The sequence below is a fragment of the Salvia splendens genome, chromosome 6 (assembly GCF_004379255.2).
Source record: "Salvia splendens isolate huo1 chromosome 6, SspV2, whole genome shotgun sequence".
Lineage (NCBI taxonomy): Eukaryota > Viridiplantae > Streptophyta > Magnoliopsida > Lamiales > Lamiaceae > Salvia > Salvia splendens.
In genome coordinates, this window is record NC_056037.1 from 16765058 (window position 1) to 16786327 (window position 21270).

At 44.3% G+C, this 21270-nt stretch overlaps 1 long non-coding RNA gene across 1 annotated transcript; it reads left to right on the plus strand.

Annotated features, from left to right (window-relative positions):
- The first annotated feature begins 1755 nt into the window (after positions 1-1755).
- LOC121807612 lies at positions 1756-18838 on the plus strand. Its single transcript, XR_006051849.1, has 3 exons — positions 1756-1837; positions 2884-2949; positions 18497-18838. It is a non-coding gene; the product is annotated as an uncharacterized LOC121807612 (long non-coding RNA).
- The last annotated feature ends 2432 nt before the right edge of the window (positions 18839-21270 follow it).

Below are 21270 nucleotides of genomic sequence, written 5' to 3' on the forward strand. Positions count from 1 at the left end.
CCCTAGTATGGGCGGTCGTGACAGCCGCGTTACCTTTTTCTCAGCATTGTCCGGACGTTGTCATCACGTGATGAATACATGACGTATCGGGAAGACGGCATTGGCAGACCCGGCCTTACACCGTTGCAAAAGTGCACGGCTGCAATCCGTCAGTTGGCCTACGGCACCACGACGGACATCTTCGACGAGTACCTCTACGTCGGGGATACAACAGGCCGGGAGTGCCTGAGGAGATTTTGTAGGGGAGTTGTGGAGGCCTACGGCGACACATATTTGCGCAAGCCGACTGTCACTGATTGCCAGGGCCTGATGAAGATGCACGAGACGACGCACGACTTTCGTGGGATGCTAGGGAGCATCGACTGTATGCACTTGTAGTGGAAGAATTGTCTGACGGCGTGGAGATGCCAATTCATTAGTGGATACAAGGGCAGCCACCCGACGATGATCCTCGAAGCCGTCGCTGACCATCGGCTCTGGATCTGGCATGCTTACTTCGGCGTAGCCGGGTCGAACAACGACATTAACGTACTCAACTCATCCACCCTCTTCACCGAGCAATGCAATGGCAATGGCTCGACCATCGAGTTCACTACCAACAGGCGCCAATACCACATGGGGTACTACTTGGCCGATGGCATATACCCACGGTGGCCTGTTTTTGTGAAGACGATCAGCTGCCCAATTGGTGAGAAGAGGGTTTTATTTGCGCAAAAGCAGAAGTCGGCGCGGAAGGATGTCGAATGGGCATTTGGTGTGCTCCAAGCACGGTGGGAAATTGTGAAAGGGCCGACTCGTCTCTGGTTCAAGGAAGTCCTCGCCGATGTCATGTATGCGTGCATAATCATGCACAACATGATAGTCGAGCATGAAGGTGGGAGCATCACCTAGTGGAACGATGATGACGGTGCATCTAGCTCATCCAGCACGGTGACCAAGCCCCCCGCTAGAGGATTACCGTAGGGCTTCAATGAGGTTCTATCTAGACTGGCCTCAATGCGCAACCAACAAGACTATGCTCAGCTCATGAAAAAGTGTCAATGTGAAAAAGTAATTCGGGACGGTAAAAAGTAATTATGCTCAACAAGTTTGTCGTGCAAGGAAATATAAGTTAGTGAATAATTGCCCGAGTACAATTATAGTTCAAATAGATATTAAATGTCTATTTACAAAATAGAGTCATTTCTCTACAAGTGGAGAATGCTCCAAGTATAGCTATATTATTACAAAGACGAGCTACACATAGTTGGTGCTCTATTATTGGAGAAACTCCAATTCTTGAAGCATGCTCCTAGGAATGAAAAGATCCGTCAGCACGTAGTAATTTATACACGGTAAAAAGGTACCGACAAATAGTGCCGTGAATAGTATGATTAGTGTGAAATAGTGCGATGAATAGTTACTCACATATAATGCAGAAACGTTTTAAAAATCCAACATGCACTATTGCTCTTCTTTTATCTTAAGCATGTGAAAAGGCGTAATATGAAATGATTTGACATCTTTTAAATCTTATTATTGCACGACTTATGCACAGTGTAAGATTTTGGCAACACGCCATTCATTTACACGCAGAATGATATCAGACATGCTATAATGAGAAATCCCATGCAAAAATAGATATGTTTTTGAAAAAGAAAAGATTTCTACAGTCGCCACATTTATTTTCCTTGCGTACATTGTCGGAGAAATCTTACGATAAAGAGGGGAGTTGTTTTCTTCACCAATCATCTCATCAAACACTTTCAAACACTACACGCTTAAAAGCGTCTTTCACGAGAAGGTTTCCAAGCAAGAACGAAGTGCTTTCAACGAGCTTTTGCATCTCTTCATTTAAGTAAGTCTTTTATTCAAAAACTCATATTGCTTCAAGCATGCATTTTTTTCAGAAAAGAGAAACCCAAAAACTCTTTGGAGCATAAATCATAGCCAAGCATGCTCACTTTAGTATCACACAATCCAATTTTCGTCCTTTCAGTAACAAGTGAAAACTATCATCTTTTGGTTATTTTGGGAATAAGCATCTTTAAAATGGCAGCACCTTAGGAAATTAATAACGCTAAATCCATCCGTTCAAATATAATTTCCTTCGGTCAAAATGAAATAGAATGAGTTGTTTACCTTCCCTTAAAATTTCAGAACAATCGGACTATATTTGAACCTCCGATCGTGTACAAAACCGACATTGCTACTGTTGAAACGAAAGCCACTTAAAAGCTTAATAATAGATGATCGAACTGTTGAAATTAGATCTCCTTAGGTAGGAATAATTCTTTATGAGTCATCTACCTTTGGTTAAAACTTCGGGACGATCGGATATATTTTGGACCCCCGATCGTGAAGAAATCCGATGCTATGTCTTGTTTGGCGAAAAAGAAAAAAAGAAAGAGAGTTGGGTGAGAGGGTGAGAACGCAGTAGAGAGAGAGAGGCAAATTCATGTGTGCGGGGTTGAGGGAGCTTTTATTTTACTTGGGCTCTCTTATTGATTCTTTTGTTTGGGCTTATAGTAATTAATTTAACAAAGCCCAAATCTTTTAATTTATGTGCTTGCGGGCTAGTATAAGTTAATTATATTGGGCCAAGATAATAACCACAACTACAATTAAGCTAGTTAATGAATCGAATGAATTAATTACTTGGGCTTAAGTTCTCTTGAATTAATTTAAATGAGCGATCTTACAAATTTTATTCAAGTTAAAATACTTGAATTTATCGAGTTAATTAATCTCTTGATTAATTGATGCCCAGAATTAAATTTCGGATTTAGTAAAAGTGAATGAGTTATGAAAGAGAGAAGAAAATAAGATGTATATCATAGGTGCATTCATCTGCTTGTATTTATTTCTTGGAGCTAAATAGATTAATATCTTTTATTGGACAAGGTTCATTGCAAGGATTTTAACTCCAAGTGAGTTAATATTGTTTTACGAAGTTTGGAAGCATACGAGGTGAACTTTTCTATCCTACATACCAATGTGGATTAAAATATGAAGTATATTTGAGATAACATTTATTTATGCAAATGACGTTGTCTTGCCATAAATGATTTGTTTGTTGTTGAATGGTATGATCGACATATTTAGGGAGAAGGGAACACTATGATTTATATTGAATGAGATGGTTTCACTATACAATACGGCACCCTTTAAATAGGGTTAAGGAGATAATGTACATGGTAAGACATTGATTATACAATATTCTATCAATCTCCTAATTTGTGTGATTGATTCTAATTGCAATCTTTTCTTATCACACAATTGATTCTAATTGACAAGTTTCCTTTTCTAACACTCTGCCTCAAATTGAGTGGGGGGTCTCCAATACTCAATTTGCAAAGACTATCTCCAAAGGCTCTCGTGTTGACTGTCTTCGTCAACATGTCGGCAAGCTGATCTTCTGAGCGAACAAATGGTAGCTCAACAATTCCCCTTTCGATGTTTTCTTTGATAAAGTGTCTGTCCACCTTGACATGTTTGGTTCGATCGTGTTGAACTGGGTTTTCTGAAATGCTTATGGCGGCCTTGTTATCACAGTATAGTCGGCACTTCTTTCTTGGAGAGAGACCAATTTCCTTCATCAGCCTTCTTAGCCACATTATCTTAGTTAATCCACTTTTGATACCCCGAAACTCTGCCTCGGCACTGGAAAGAGCCACCACTTTCTGCTTTTTACTTCTCCAAGTCACCAAGTTACACCCAACAAAGGTAAAATACCCCGCGGTGGACCTCCTATCATTCGGATTCCCGGCCCAATCAACATATGTGTATCCATGAATATCAAGGTTCCCATTTCTAGAGAATAGTACTCCATGTCCCGTTGTTCCCTTCAGATATCGACAAATTTTGAGCGCTGCCTCCATATGATCCGTCTGTGGTTTATGCATGAACTGACTCACGACCCCTACGGCATAGGTAATGTTTGTCCTAGTGTGCGATAAGTAGATAAGCTTTCCAACTAGTCGCTGATATTGCCCTCGATCGGTTAACTCGGCGTTATCATCAATCTGCAATCCATGATTAACTGCTATGGGCGTATTGTCCGGTTTACACTCTAGGAGCCCTGTTTCCGCAAGAATGTCCAGAATATATTTTCTCTGCCTTAGAAAGATCCCTCTCTGAGATCTCAACACCTCGATCCCAAGAAAGAATTTGAGATCCCCTAAGTCCTTCATCTCAAACTCCTGAAATAGATTCTTCTTCAAGTTCTCAATTTCTTCCAAGTCGTCACCTGTGATAATCATATCATCGACATATATGATTAAGCAAGTGATCCTATCTCCTCTTCTCTTCAGAAACAAAGTATGATCAGAGTTGCTCTGTTTGTATCCATAGCTAATCATTGCCCCGACGAACTTCTCAAACCATACTCTTGGGGACTGCTTTAACCCATACAAAGTTTTCCTTAGCCTACATCCTTCCCCCATCTTGAAATCTGCTGCGAATCCTGGAGGGGCCTCCTTATACACCTCTTCTTCTTTTTTTAACTCACCATGAAGAAAGGCGTTCGTCACATCGAACTGGTATAGTGGTCAATCTTTATTTGCCGCCACAGACAATAGGACTCGAATTGTGTTCATCTTGGCCACCGGAGAGAAAGTTTCTGAATAATCTACCCCTTATGTCTGGGTGTAGCCCTTCGCGACTAGCGTGCTTTGTACCTTTCAATTGAGCCATCTGGTCTCCTCTTGATAGTGAAAACCCATCGACATCCTACAGGCCGTTTTCCTTTGGGTAAGATGCATGTTTCCCAAGTGTCGTTCCGGATCAGTGCGTCTATTTCCTTTTGCATTGTCTCTCTCCAGTGCTTATGTTGCATAGCCTTTTCCCATGACTGTGGGATCTTTTCCTCCTCATACAGTGCCTTCTCAAATGCTTGAGCCATTTCGCTCAGGTGACTCGTAACTAGGCAAGCAACAGAGTAGCGAGCCTTCCTGTTAACTCTCTCCGGGGTATACCTTTTTAGCGGAACCCCCATGTTAGCCCGGGGTGGAAGAATGTACCCTCCTGTGTCAGGGTCAATTCCTTCAACTTCTTCTATCCCACTGGTTTCTTCAACCGTGTTCACCACATCGGGGCCTACTTCTTCCTCAACACTTACATCATCAGTAAAAAAGAAAACTGGAGAAGCAGGGTTATCAGAACTTACATTGGAAGGGTGAATGTAGTGGTGTACGTGGAATTATGGTGAATGCGGTGTAACAGAAAATATGCGGAAAGTACTAGGTTTCTATAAAAGGCTAAACAGAAAAGCAGGGAATAAGTGGTAGTTGTGGTGACTAGACTGTCAGATCTGTAGGGTATAATTAAAAGTAAAGGACAAAATCAAAAAGGTATCTAAAAAGTAAAGTGGTCCCCAACATCGGATATGGACATCATCTTCTTCAACAAACACAAACTAAATCAGAAGAAAAACAAACCAGATTCAGCACCAATAAATACACCGATTAACAACTCAAGAACACAGATCTACAAATTAAACCTTAAACAAACAGATCGAAACCCGAAACTGCGATTACGCCCACTGGTCAACATGCAAGTATGCAGAAACCACGTGAACATGGCTTTCCACACTTAACTAATTCAGATCTAAAAACTAAAGACAATCTTGGCTAGCGAACACAGAAAGTTTAACTATGTAACTTAAAACATGCGATTCAACACTGGAGATTACCGTAACAGCAAGATCTAAATTATCTAGGCGGAAAGAAAAGAGAAAACGAAACTAACCAAAATGAAAACAACTTCATAGCACTTAGAAAACGTTTGGAATCACAACTAAAACTTTAAAGTACGAAATTGTTTGAGAACACAGCAGATCCAACGAAGGAAAACTAAATGGGAAAACTAAGAAAGCAAGTAAAAGGTGTTTTGCCACTTCGGGCGAAAGAACAGTAACACGGCGGAAACAAGCGGGCTGGAACGAGAACTCTGGAACTCCGGCGAACTACTGGAACTCAAGTGACCATGGCTGTGGCGAGGAACGATAAACTCGAAAGATAATGCTGAAGGACTGATTGACCGAAGAGAGATTGCTAACTAAGTTTAGGAGTTAACTAACTACTTGATGAGCATTCTCTCTCCAAGTGGCTTCTTTATATAGGAAGGCCTCCCTTGATTTTTAGGGTCGACTCTCGGCGTGAAATGACTCTTTTGCCCCCTTGCTAGCGGTTGATCTTCCCAGCTATCATTCTTCTCCATCTCGAGCCTTTTTGGCATGCATACTGATCAGGATGGCAACATCCCGACGCCTTTTTTCTCTTGAATTATTCCAAAGCTTCCCTACTGGCTAGAACACTCAACCTGCACACTTAAGCAACTTGTTTTGCAGATAAAGTTCAAACATGCACATCATACTGACCAGTAACCAAGGCCTAGAATGCGACTTATCAAACTGCTCACACTTACCACATGCTTGTCCTCAAGCGTGAAGACAAACAAAAGAAGTAAGCTATATTCTAGTCTGGTTACTCCCCTGACCGACTCTACCTAAACTAGACTCTATACCACGACGCAAAGAAAAACACTTGAACAAACACAGAAAAACACACAATCAAACATAAAAAGACTAAAACACAAAGATTGGGCTATATTTTCAACCATCCCTCCCCTCGGGATTAGGTGCAATCCGGCCTTAGACAGCCTTGAACTTCCGCCACCCCATCTTTCTTTCCCAGTCAGTATATCCGCTTGTCTAGATCGCCCAAACTCTCAGCCAAACACTAGGTTCACTCAGTCACTCATACCTTACCAGGAAGATTAGGACTGCATTCTCGCAATATGCTCAACCACAATTGCCTCGGACTTAGATCTCACGTGCAGCTACTGAAGGACTTAAAGGCTTGTAATGGGGCTATTGGTTTGTAATGTTTTTGGGCGGATGTTCCTAAGGCTCTAAGGTTCAAAACTTCTACCTTATTTGATATGGGAGACCTGTGTGCACTTGGGCTTCTGGTTAGTAACTTTTCTTTCCTGGCGCTTCTGGCATGGGTTTCCTACTGATTAGTAGCTCCTTGTGGCTTTGCCATCCTTATTCCTTCTTTTTTTTTTGTTTGTGGCTTCGCCACCCTTATACCTTCTTCTTCTTTTTTGGGACCTGGGATAACTCCCTGGTCGATTTTCTTCCAGACTTTCTTGTACACCTTTCTAGCCAGTAAGCTTCATTCGCTTCATGCCTTGCACACACACAGTCCCAGTGGCTAGGGGTATTTATCTGGGTATAAAGAGTTAGAAAAGGAGTTCTAAAGGTGGGTTTTTTTTTTGTGGGAGGGTGTTTCCTACTGCCTTCAGTGTTTGCCAAACGCGGTCACTTCGCCCTAATCATTATGTGGCAGCCACTCTTTTCTTTTCTAGATATTGTGGAAAGTGGTTCCACTTTAAGCTTATAACTCACATTTTAAGAGGGCTTTCGTGTTTGGCTCTGAGGATGGGCTTTTCCCTCATACTTGCGTCATCTATCCTGGCTATGAGGGTACTAAAGGGGGTGATTTCTGTTTTCCAGCATGTTTTATCTCCCTCAATTCCCCTTACCGTCAGCTCAAGACAGTTGAGTTTTAAGCCCAATCAACACAACAAATATAAAAAACTAAACCTAACAAAACACTAACACAAGCACAAACAGAAACCACACATACATCATACTGGCCATTGCGTCCCCCCTCCCACTTCACAAGTGTCTGCCCTCAGATAAGGCTGTGAAGTGGAAAATGTAATGGCCAGTATGGTGGACACACAGATAAAACAACAACACAATATATTAACACTAAAACTTCTTACACTTAGACTATAGAATAGGCTAAGTGGAAGAGTTTGAAAACCTAAACAGAAACCAACAGACACAAAACACATATATATATATACAAACTCCTCACACTTAGGCCAGGCAATGGGCTAAGTGTGAGGAAACATGCTTACGAAAAATACAAACAAGAGAACAACAGAAAGCATGCACCCAGAAACAAACCCTTTACTTCTCACACTTAGACTATGAAATAGGCTAAGTGTTAGGAATGGGGTGTGCGCACATACACAATTTATACTACCTAAAAGCACAGAAAACAATAAAAATACGAAAAACTAAAGAGAAAGAAAAGAAAAACTAACTTGCGGTCGGGGGTGTGGTCTATTTGTGTCGCATGCTCCTTCGCGGGGCAGGTGGTGCAGGAGATTGTTCCTTCTCGGTCCCAGCTTGCTCATCATCTACGTCCGCCGGCTCCTCGGCCTTTCCTCTCTCTGTCTCGGGTTCTACTAGTACACTTGGTTCGGGATGCTGGGCTTCATGGCCCCTGTCTCCTGTAGCTTCTTCCTTCCTCTGGCTGGTTACTTCCTCCAATATCTCATCTATCACAGATGCCATCCTGTTCATCTCAGTTATCATCCGCTGGTTCTCCTCTCCTAGCTCTGTCACTATCGTCTCCATAGTAGCTTGCCTCTGGGTCAGTATACTCTATCCCGCAGACTCCTTTAGGATCCTTTCCATTGCTGACGCTAACCGGATCATCTCTGCTCTCATCTGTCTGTTCTCTACTCTTATTTCGTCCATAGCCTTCTCAATCCTTTCTTGACGCTGCTCTTGTGCTGATGCCTCCGGGCTGCTGCTACCCGTCCGGTGGGCAAAGCTTCCTCCCCCATTGCATAAAAGCGTGGCACGCCTTGCCTTAAGTGGACCGCATTCGTTCGGACGAACAGGGGGGTATCAAACAAACCTGGGCCGTCCACCATTGTCAAGGGGGATAAGTCCTCTCCCTCCGAGACGGTTATATTGTTTCTCACAAAAGTTCCCAATAAGTGGCAGAGGGAAAGATTCCGTGCTGGGTGGGTGGCGATGAGGTGGCATTGGTACGCGGTCCAGAATCCCAAGTGCAACTTCCTGCCCTTCTTGGCACACCATAAGAGGTACAACTCCGTCATCGGTGTTCTCACTGCCGAATTTGACTGTCCTAAAAGGTTGAAGTCTAAAAACAGCTGCACCAGGCATAAAATAGGGTCGTTGAAATAGATGGACCGTGAGAGGGTGGACTGGAACTCTCCCGAAGCTGGGTGGGTTAACTCTGCCCATGCCTCCTGGGGTTCAAACTCCACATGCCTGCGTGGGATTCCCCTCTCTCTATTCCTCCACTCCGAACTCAACGCCTCCTCCAAAGTACACATACCCATTTTTACCGTCCACTCGATTATACTCAGCTTAATTTCACTCCCAAACACCCTAAAACTGATGCACTCCTCGTCCAAATCAGTGGTGACTTTAAATCGAAAAGTCAAGAAAAATTCTTTGGCCAGCTTAACCGGGATATTCATAACCTCATTTTCCAACAGCCATTCGAAACCCAACGCATGCAAAAGGGCGAGAAACGTTTCGCGAGCTTTCAATTCATCTAAAGAAGGGAGATGAAGTACCTTCCCACTCTTGATTTGCTTGCTTTTGTCGTCCTTGGTGCGGTAAGCGGCCTTGAGCTTTTTGGAGTCGAACAACTTCATCTATTCTACCACGTCGTCAGTGAGGTCAACCGTCCACCTCCGGTATCTTAATCTCTCTACCGGTGGGTGGAATAACTCTCTATGATCATCCAAGAGCTGCTGTTCAGTGTACTCCTCATCGGCCAGAGAGATGTTGCTGTCGGAAGATGATTCAGTGCTGGCTGTATACTCGTCGTCACCCAACTCCCGCTGGCTTGGTGGAGTTCTTTGAGTTGCTTCAGTAATGACGATTCCGGTGTTCACGATGCGCAGTTTCTTGGTACTAGGCTGTTTCCTCATAACGGCCTTGCCTTTTCGTTTCCTCTCCTCTTTGTACCGGACTTCCTCCTGGGTAGTGGGGCTACTCTCTACCTTGGCGTCGTCCTTCTCTGGTCTTTCGTGGCTAACTGCCTTGGATGCGAGGTCCGGACCCTCATCCATCCGTTCAGTTTCCACACCCTGATCCACTTGCACCAGAGAGGGTCCTCGACCACCATTTCGGCATCCTCTGGGTCGGCAAAAGGTGAGGACTCCTCCCCAGGTTTTGTGGGAGTTGTCCGTTCATCGTCACTCACGATCTCCAGCGGATCTGCCGCCGTGTTCGGTTTCGCCCTGCTGGATGCCCACTTACCCAAACATCGTTGCGATACCCTTTGTGGTTTAGGCCTGTCTACCTTGGAATCCGTCTTCACTACCAGTCTCCGCTTGACGGGAATCGACTTTACTACCTGAGGTGCCATTGGGGTAGGTGCTTCTACTTCTGGTTCTGCTGCCTCTTCCGGCTGGTATGCCGGGCTTTTCTGGGTTGACTCGTTCAGATCTAAGTCCTCCCTTGCCACTTCTTGAGATACCGGCTCCGCTTCGGGCGTCTTCTCCGTTCCGCCGCTTCCCTCTTGAGTCATTTTTTCCTCATGCTCCTCAAGGCCGGAGTCGTAGTGGGCAGCGATGGCGTCGAGTTCTGCCGAATTCAGTACCGAGGTTTCTGATGGCGCGGTCGCCAAGGGAGTTCCCTCCTCTGAATGTACTGCTGTATGGCTGACCGGCGCAGGCGGAACTTCACTTGTTGCGGTTTCTACGCCTCCCGTTTGGCCAAAACTAGTCAGCGTTGTCGTCCAGTCCCTTGTCGGGTCTTGTTGGCGCAGAAATGCCATTATGGCGTCTAAAGAAATCGTGGGTGGCGGCTGAGCGGCAGGCGCTGGTGGGCTTGGCTGCGGTGGTTGTTCCTCCGGGATTTCTTGGCGGCGGGGTTTGATCTTCCTGGCAAACGCTTTCTTACCCATGATTGAAAATTGCGATTTGGTTGTGGCAAGTAGGGTTTAAACTGGTGGAAATGGGGAAGAAATCTTTGGGAGAGAAAATGTAAATGAGGGTTTGTGAGGGAGAATGGGTGAGACGGTATAGTTATTTTGGAGAGAGAGTGCGGTTGTGGGTAGTTGAAACCGGCTATGGAAGGTGACCGGTCGCGTCGTTTCAAGCGAGAGACGGTTGACAATGCCGGATCCTGATTGGTCTTCTCTCTGCTCACGCGCCTCTCCCAGCCGCTGCCACCCTGCAAAAGCTGCACCAACTTTAATTCAAATTTTTGTCCTCTCCATAATCCCCCCTATACTCACCTAATAAGGAAAATAAATCAAATGGGCCCTTAAATAAAATCTGAAATAGCACCAGATAGGCAATTTTTTTTTCAATACGTACTCCAAATTAAAATTAAGGCCCGAAAATATTTTTGGATTTTTAGAAATTATCTTGCATACGGAGATTAATCGCTACGTATTTACAATATTTATATTTCCCATAGGCAATCTGGAATTCTACGTGGTCAGTGCACTTATACTTGCAAAAGAATAGACCCCGTGGAATCCCAAATTCCTATCCTGCTGATCAGTATGCGGCCAAAATTCGTGGTTGCAGTGGAATCTCATCCACTACACCCACCTCACTATTCTCCCTAAATATTTTCAGCCTATGCCCATTCACAATAAAAGGTTCAGAGTTAGGAAAACTCCCTGAAATTTCCACTGCTCCATTGGAACGGAGTGAGGTGATGACATAAGGCCCTGTCCATTTTGACTTGAGCTTCCCAGGCATGAGCTTCAGCCACGACTGGAAGAGTAGTACTTTCTGCCCAACATGGAGATCCTTGGCCAGTACGATACAGCAAAAGGAAAAGAAAAGAGGGAAGCGGCGGAACGGAGAAGACGCCCGAAGCGGAGCCGGTATCTCAAGAAGTGGCAAGGGAGGACTTAGATCTGAACGAGTCAGCCCAGAAGCGGACTCTTATGACTGATCAGGAGTTCGATTCCATTTTGAACCAAGTGAACCAAGCAGCACAAGCTACTACCTCGGAGGCTGAGGGTCTAGACCCCGCTTCGAAGGCAGTAGGCGTGAGTGAAGAGACAAGGGGAGTAAGTGAGCCAGAAAGCCCGGCATACCAGCCGGAAGAAGAGAAGGGTAATACGATTACGGAAGCCAAGGAAACAGAAACAAAAACAGAGGTAGCAGAACCAGAAGTAGAAGCACCTACCCCAATGGCACCTCAGGTAGTAAAGCCGATTCCCGTCAAGCGGAGACTGGTAGTGAAGACGGATTCCAAGGTAGACCGGCCCAAACCACAAAGGGTGTCGCAACGATGTTTGGGTAAGTGGGCATCCAGCAGGGTGAAACCGAACACGGCGGCAGATCCGCTGGAGATCGTGAGTGACGACGAACGGACAACTCCCACAAAACCTGGGGAGGAGTCCTCACCTTTTGCCGACCCAGAGGATGCCGAAATGGTGGTCGAGGAACCCTCTCTGAACGGATGGCTGAGGGTCCGGACCTCCCATCCAAGGCAGTTAGCCCCGAAAGACCGGAGAAGGACGACACCAAGGTAAATAGTAGCCCCACTACCCAGGAGGAAGTCCGGTACAAAGAGGAGAGGAAACGAAAAGGCAAGGCCGTTATGAGGAAACAACCTAGTACCAAGAAACCGCGTATCGTGAACACCGGAATCGTCATTACTGAAGCAACTCAAAGAACTCCACCAAGCCGGCGGGAGTTGAGTGACGACGAGTATACAGCTAGCACTGAATCATCTTCCGACAGCAACATCTCTCTGGCCGATGAGCAGTACATTGAACAACAGCTCTTGGATGATCATAGAGAGTTAGTCCACCCACCGGTAGAGAGATTAAGATACCGGAGGTGGACGGTTGACCTCACTGACGACGTGGTAGAAGAGATGAAGTTGTTCGACTCCAAGAAGCTCAAGGCCGCTTACCGCACCAAGGACGACAAAAGCAAGCAAATCAAGAGTGGGAAGGTACTTCATCTCCCTTCTTTAGATGAATTGAAAGCTCGCGAATCGTTTCTCGCCCTTTTGTATGCGTTGGGTTTCGAATGGCTGTTGGAAAATGAGGTTATGAATATCCCGGTTAAGCTGGCCAAAGAATTTTTCTCGACTTTTCGATTTAAAGTCACCACTGATTTGGACGAGGAGTGCATCAGTTTTAGGATGTTTGGGAGTGAAATTAAGCTGAATATAATCGAGTGGACGGTAAGAATGGGTATGTGTACTTTGGAGGAGGCGTTGAGTTCGGAGTGGAGGAATAGAGAGAGGGGAATCCCACGCAGGCATGTGGAGTTTGAACCCCATGAGGCATGGGCAGAGTTAACCCACCAAGCTTCGGGAGAGTTCCAGTCCACCCTCTCGCGGTCCATCCATTTCAACGACCCTATTTTACGCCTGTTGCAACTGTTTTTAAACTTCAACCTTTTAGGACAGTCAAATTCGGCAGTGAGAACATCGATGACGGAGTTGTAACTCTTGTGGTGTGCCAAGAAGGGCAGGAAGTTGCACTTGGGATTCTGGACCACGTACCAATGCCACCTCATCGCCACCCACCCAACACGAAATCTTTCCCTTTGCCACTTATTGGGAACTTTTGTGAGAAACAATATAATCGTCTCGGAGGGAGAGGACTTATCCCCCTTGACAATGGTGGATGGCCCAGGTTTGTTTGATACCCCCATGTTCGTCCGAACGAACGCGGTCCACTTAAGGCAAGGCGTGCCACGCTTTTATGCAATGGGGGATGAAGCTTTGCCCACCGGACGGGTAGCAGCAGCCCGGGAGGCATCAGCACAAGAGCAGCGTCAAGAAAGGATTGAGAAGGCTATGGACGAAATAAGAGTAGAGAACAGACAGATGAGAGCAGAGATGATCCGGTTAGCGTCAGCAATGGAAAGGATCCTAAAGGAGTCTGCGGGACAGAGTATACTGACCCAGAGGCAAGTTACTATGGAGATGATAGTGACCGAGCTAGGAGAGGAGATCCAGTGGATGATAACTGAGATGAACAGGATGACATCTGTGATAGATGAGATATTGGAGGAAGTAACCAGCCAGAGGAAGGAAGAAGCTACAGGAGACAGGGGCCATGAAGCCCAGCATCCCGGACCAAGTGTACCAGTAGAACCCGAGACAGAGAGAGGAAAGGCCGAGGAGCCGGCGGACGTAGATGAGGAGCAAGCTGGGACCGAGAAGGAACAATCTCCTGCACCACCTGCCCCGCGAAGGAGCAGGCGACACAAATAGACCACACCCCCCGACCGCAAGTTAGTTTTTCTATTCTTTCTCTTTAGTTTTTCGTATTTTTATTGTTTTCTGTGCTTTTAGGTAGTATAAATTGTGTATGTGCGCACACCCCATTCCTAACACTTAGCCTATTTCATAGTCTAAGTGTAAGAAGTAAAGGGTTTGTTTCTGGACGCATGCTTTCTGTTGTTCTCTTGTTTGTATTTTTCGTAAGCATGTTTCCTCACACTTAGCCCATTGTCTGGCCTAAGTGTGAGGAGTTTGTATATATATGTGTTTTGTGTCTGTTGGTTTCTGTTTAGGTTTTCAAACTCTTCCACTTAGCCTATTCCATAGTCTAAGTGTGAGAAGTTTTAGTGTTAATATGTTGTGTTGTTGTTTTATCTGTGTGTCCACCATACTGGCCATTACCTTTTCCTCTTCACAGCCTTATCTGAGGGCAGACACTTGTGAAGTGGGAGGGGGGACGCAATGGCCAGTATGATGTATGTGTGGTTTCTGTTTGTGCTTGTGTTAGTGTTTTGTTAGGTTTAGTTTTTTATATTTGTTGTGTTGATTGGGCTTAAAACTCAACTGTCTTGAGCTGACGGTGAGGGGAATTGAGGGAGATAAGACATGCTGGAAAACAGAAACCACCCCCTTTAGTACCTCCTAGCCAGGATAGATGACGCAAGTATGAGGGAAAAGCCCATCCTCAGAGCCAAACACGAAAGCCCTCTTAAAATGTGAGTTATAAGCTTAAAGTGGAACCACTTTCCACAATATCCAGAAAAGAAAAGAGTGGATGCCACAGAATGATTAGGGCGAAGTGACCGCGTGTGGCAAACACTGAAGGCAGTAGGAAACACCCTCCCACAAAAAAAAACCCACCTTTAGAACTCCTTTTCTAACTCTTTATACCCAGATAAATACCCCTAGCCACTGGGACTGTGTGTGTGCAAGGCATGAAGCGAATGAAGCTTACTGGCTAGAAAAGTGTACACGAAAGTCTGGAAGAAAATTGACCAGGGAGTTATCCCAGGTCCCAAAAAAGAAGAAGAAGGTAGGAAACCCATGCCAGAAGCGCCAGGAAAGAAAAGTTACTAACCAGGAGCCCAAGTGCACACAGGTCTCCCATATCAAATAAGGTAGAAGTTTTGAACGTTAGAGTCTTAGGAACATCCGCCCAAAAACATTACAACCAATAGCCCCATTACAAGCCTTTAAGTCCTTCAGTAGCTGCACGTGAGATCTAAGTCCGAGGCAATTGTGGTTGAGCATATTGAGAGAATGCAGTCCTAATCTTCCTGGTAAGGTATGAGTGACTGAGTGAACCTAGTGTTTGGCTGAGAGTTTGGGCGATCTTGACAAGCGGATATACTGACTGGGAAAGAAAGAGGGGGTGGCGGAAGTTCAAGGCTGTCTAAGGCCGGATTGCACCTAATCCCGAGGGGAGGGATGGTTGAAAATATAGCCCAATCTTTGTGTTTTAGTCTTTTTATGTTTGATTGTGTGTTTTTCTGTGTTTGTTCAAGTGTTTTTCTTTGCGTCGTGGTATAGAGTCTAGTTTAGGTAGAGTCGGTCAGGGGAGTAACCAGGCTAGAATACGGCTTACTTCTTTTGTTTGTCTTCACGCTTGAGGACAAGCATGTGGTAAGTGTGAGCAGTTTGATAAGTCGCATTCTAGGCCTTGGTTACTGGTCAGTATGATGTGCATGTTTGAACTTTATCTGCAAAACAAGTTGCTTAAGTGTGCAGGTTGAGTGTTCTAGCCAGTAGGGAAGCTTCGGAATAATTCAAGAGAAAAAAGGCGTCGGGATGTTGCCATCCTGATCAGTATGCTTGCCAAAAAGGCTCGAGATGGAGAAGAAGGATAGTTGGGAAGATCAACCGCTAGCAAGGGGGCAAAAGAGTCATTGCACGCTGAGAGTCGACCCTAAAAATCAAGGGAGGCCTCCCTATATTAAAGAAGCCACTTGGAGAGAGAATGATCATCAAGTAGTTAGTTAACTCCTAAACTTAGTTAGCAATCTCTCTTCGGTCAATCAGTCCTTCAGCATTATCTTTCGAGTTTATCGTTCCTCGCCACAGCCATGGTCACTTGAGTTCCAGTAGTTCGCCGGAGTTCCAGAGTTCTCGTTCCAGCCCGCTTGTTTCCGCCGTGTTACTGTTCTATCGCCCGAAGTGGCAAAACACCTTTTACTTGCTTTCTTAGTTTTCGCATTTAGTTTTCCTTCGTTGGATCTGCTGTGTTCTCAAACAATTTCGTACTTTAAAGTTTTAGTTGTGATTCCAAACGTTTTCTAAGTGCTATGAAGTTGTTTTCGTTTTGGTTCGTTTCGTTTTCTCTTTTCTTTCCGCCTAGATAATTTAGATCTAGTTGTTACGGTAATCTCCAGTGTTGAATCGCATGTTTTAAGTTACATAGTTAAACTTTCTGTGTTTGCTAGCCTAGATTGTCTTTAGTTTTTAGATCTGAATTAGTTAAGTGTAGAAAGCCCTGTTCACGTGGTTTCTGCATACTTGCATGTTGACCAGTGGGCGTAATCGCAGTTTCGGGTTTCGATCTGTTTGTTTAAGGTTTAATTTGTAGATCTGTGTTCTTGAGTTGTTAATCGGTGTTTTTAATGGTGCTGAATCTGGTTTGTTTTTCTTCTGATTTAGTTTGTGTTTGTTGAAGAAGATGATGTCCATATCCGATGTTGGGGACCACTTTACTTTTTAGATACATTTTTGCTTTTGTCCTTTACTTTTAATTATACCATACAGATCTGACAGTCTAGTCACCACAACTACCACTTATTCCCTGCTTTTCTGTTTAGCCTTTTATAGAAACCTAGTACTTTCCGCATATTTTCTGTTACACCGCATTCACCATAATTCCACGTACACCACTACATGTCGACCACCATTCACCCTTCCTAGTCAGTAGGACACCATCTTAATTTCCCGTCTAGGTAGAGACTCAACCCAAGCGTGGTAGCTAACCAAACCATCCAAAATATCACCGCAATCTTTCCAACAGTCACCATCTCTGTGGGATTCGACCCCTACCTTCACTATACTACCCAGTAGAAGAGGGTTGAGGATTTATTGATACCAGGTTCTAGGCTTAGCCGAGGTTTCCTTACTGATCAGTAGGACGCATCTTGCTTGAACGACACCTACACAAACCTGCTCTTTCAACCGATTAAGATCCAAATCTCCTGCAACTTGCTCCATATCTCGTCTAATAAATTGTTCCCCTGTCTCAGTGTGCTTGCCTTGAACTGGAGATCATATACTTGGATTCTGTCTCCTTCGCTTCCATACGTGACGGCCAACGCATCCCAGATGTGCTTGGCCGTCGGATGTTGTGAAATTCGACCAACTAGTCGAGGTTCAATGTTTTGGGTCAGCCATGTGAACACACAGTGGTCAGCCTGTTGCCACCATGTGAAGGCTGGATCGGTTCGCGGTGGGGGAGTTGGGACTCCGGTCACGTGAGATATCATTCCCCGACCGCTTATTGTCGCCTTCATAAGTACGGACCAGAGAGCGTAATTCTCTCCGTTGAATTTATCTCCTCCGATGTGGAGGGGCTGCGTGTCAATCTTGTATGACACAACAACAATTTCTGGTGGGTCGTTTTGGTTTTGATTCATCGCAAAACTATTGCGCATGAAGTTGGCGAATTGCTGGGCAAATTCGTCCGTCATGGACTGGTTGGTAGTTTCTATCAATTTCCAATCTCCTTGGTCTGACATGTTTGTTGTTACAGGTTCGGGGAAAGAAAAAAAAATGGAAAAGATACGGGAAAGGACCGAGAAAGGTATCAAGGACGATGATGATATCTTTTCTGAGTCCTAACCCGCTCTGATACCATGTTGAATGGTATAATCGACATATTTAGGGAGAAGGGAACACTATGATTTGTATTGAATGAGATGGTTTCTCTATACAATAGGGCACCCTTTAAATAGGGTTAAGGAGATAATGTACATGGTAAGACATTGATTATACAATATTCTATCAATCTCCTAATTTGTGTGATTGATTCTAATTGCAATCTTTCCTTATCACACAATTGATTCTTATTGACAAGTTTCCTTTTCTAACATTTGTGATAATGCCTATCTGTTTAGGCTATACCGAATGTGCTATGCCAAAATTTATAAATCGAATTCGGGTCCAGCAAGGGGAGAGTCCCTACTCGGACTAGTGTACACGTGGACTGTGTGTCATCGAAAGCGTTGGCCGGTCCGGTGACCGTGGAAAGTGGCTACTTTCCCGTCACAGATGTTTCAGATACGACGAATTACAGAAAGAACTTAGATTGCGCAATCGAATTTTTAAGTATGAGATTTTGGTAAGCTTGGGCTTTTATGAAAACCCCCGAGTATTACTTGATTGATGGCTTGACAATATTTTAAATGTATAATTGTATCTTTTGGCAATGTTCACTGAGTACCTTTATACTCAGTTCTGCATGTATTTCTAAATATGCAGGTTGAACTGTGATGGAGTGGAGGGTGCTGATCCAAGTGTGGCTTACTCTTGTGTCTATATAGTACTCTCGGAGGTTCATGTCTTCATACATGGAACCACGTTCGATTGTTTCCGCTGTGCTATTTAAACAAGTTAAATCTTGTTTTTCCCCCTATGACTCTGACACTCAATAAACAACCTTTAACTCGAATCTTTATGATCGAGTGTATCCTATTCAAGTGTTTCATTTGAGATGCTTTGTGATCATATGAATTGTCCATATACCTCTTCTTAATTTCCACCCCTAATCACGATTAACCGAGTTTTACTATTCTTAGTAAAATGCGGTCGTGACAGACAGGGATAGTTTTGTGCAACAAAAGCTATGAATGCTTCAAGTCTGGGAGAAGCTGATCCTCAGGTATATTTGCTCGAAATTAGAATGTCACTATCATCAATCACTATTTTTGAATAATGAATCATATCAAACCTTGTAGGCTTCTGGTGCTTGGTTTAGCTGAACTGAATAGATAGCTCTTAAGCTCTTAAAGGTAGATGTAGGCATGCACAAACCGACCCGGCCCGGCTGTTAACCGGCGGTTCGGAACTGCCGGTTCATGAACCGGAACCGGGCCAGGAACCGGCGGGTTGAACCTGCAGAAGGGTCGCAGGGTCATAAGGGCCGGTTCAGGTTCGGCAATATCTTAAACCGTGAACCGGCGGTTCAAAACCGGTGGTTCGGCGGTTCGAACCGCCGGTTCAAAGGGTCGAACGGCATAGGGTTCGTAGGGGTTCAAAGTAGGGATTGGTATGAACCGGCGGTTCGCCGGTTTTGGGCGAAAACCGCCAGTTTTGGACGAAAACCGCCGGTTTGAACCGGCGGTTCCGACCGGTTTCCGCCGGTTCCGGAAGCTTTTCAGGCGTAGGGGCTAGGTGAGGTCAGAAACCGGCGGTTTGTGTCGGAAAACCGTGGACCAACCCGCCGGTTTTGTGGAAAAACCGCCGGTTTTGTGGTTGAACCACCGGTTCAGGCGGTTAACCGGCGGTTCGGCTGAATATTTGAAAATTTGAAATTTGATTTTTTTTTTTATTTCTTCCAATATTACTCCTATAAATACCCCACTTCTCCTTCATATTTCCTTACCCCATTCTTGTGTTAACAATTTAGATTTTAGATTAGCAGGTATTGGATCCAAAATGGAAATTAGCAGGTACCTCTAGAATTTTAGATTTTTATTATAACAATTTGAGTTCAATTGATCTGAAGAGTTCAATTGATCTTGGTCCCCTTCAAGCAATCCAATCGGATACCAGTGACGAATTTGGAGTCGACCTCTCAGAAACCTTTCAAATAAACCTCCCGGACCGGTCAGTTGTGCAACAAAACCTCGAGTATAACTTGCGCTCTCTCTACACCGAATATGAAACCAAGTATAACACCACTCACCAAGTCAGAAGACCACCTCCTCCACAACATAACTATGGCTTTGCATTTCAAGCCGATTATGATGACCCCGACGCGCAATCCCAACTAGCCGACCTATACAACTACAGCACCGGCGGAAGGTCCTCAGGTATGGTCAGTGAATTAGATTTATATTTTGAATCACTCTTTTCCTTTGGTGATGAAGGTCCTACTCCTCCCGCCCAAATCGACGTCCTCGATTGGTGGGGAACCCACGAGAAAGATTTTCCCATCCTTGCTTCAATGGCCAAGGAGATTTTTTCTGTTCCGGCTTCCACCGTCGCCGTCGAGTCCGCTTTTAGTGTTGGCTCGCGCGTTTTGGATGAATCAAGAAGTAAGCTCTCGGTGAAAAATATGGAAGCCGTGATGTTACTTGATGATTGGGCCAAAGCTGACGTCCGAGAACAAGAAAATGATTGGAATGATCGTCAAGAGGGATCACAAGATGAATTCACCGGGGATGAAGATTAGGCCAACCGTCAACCGCCGCCGGCCAAGCCAAATAGGTAAGTAAGGTAAGAGAACTACGTGGACTTTGATTCCCTAATGCAAATGAGCAATTGGGATACGTAGGCACCTCAACTTAAATTTTTTAATTTAAGTTGAGTTCAAGTCCTTTTTCTTTTATTTCTTTTTTTTCCCATTAATTCCTACTTTAAAAATATGCAAATACAATTACATAATTGTATTTGTATATACTCTAGTCGATGAAGTATATTTCTCTATACGGCTAAATGAGGGAAACTTTTGACAATTCTACTAAAATTGTTGATTGTTAGACGAAACTCAACATTTAAAGTTGAATTGCTAAAGGTGTCCTTAATTTAGTTATGTAGAAAGATCTTCTTCGCCGGTTAAGAGTATATATATAATACACTTATACGTTTAAGAACTTCAAAGTAATTTCTTGTCATTTGTAATTAGTTCTTCACTAGTAGTCTCATTTGTATTTAAATTTTGTTTAAGACTTCAAGACCGACATATGTTTTCAATTTGTAATTGTTGTAACTTGTAACGTGTAATTTGTAAACATGCAATTTCAATAAAATTGCAACTTTAGCCGTATTTTTTTCAATTTTATTTACTCACATTGCATACAAAAACAAACTTGAAAAGTGTAATTTAATTTGATTAAAATTGAAAAGTTGAAAAATGCAAAAAAAAAAAAAATCGTCGAACCGCCGAACCGGCCCGGAACCGGCGGTTCAAGCCGAAAACCGGCGGTTTTGAACCGCCGCGTAACCCGCCGGTTTTTTGAACCGGAACCGGAACCGCCGGGAGCTAGGCGGGCCGGTTCAGGTTCGGCAATTTCTCGACCCTTGAACCGCCG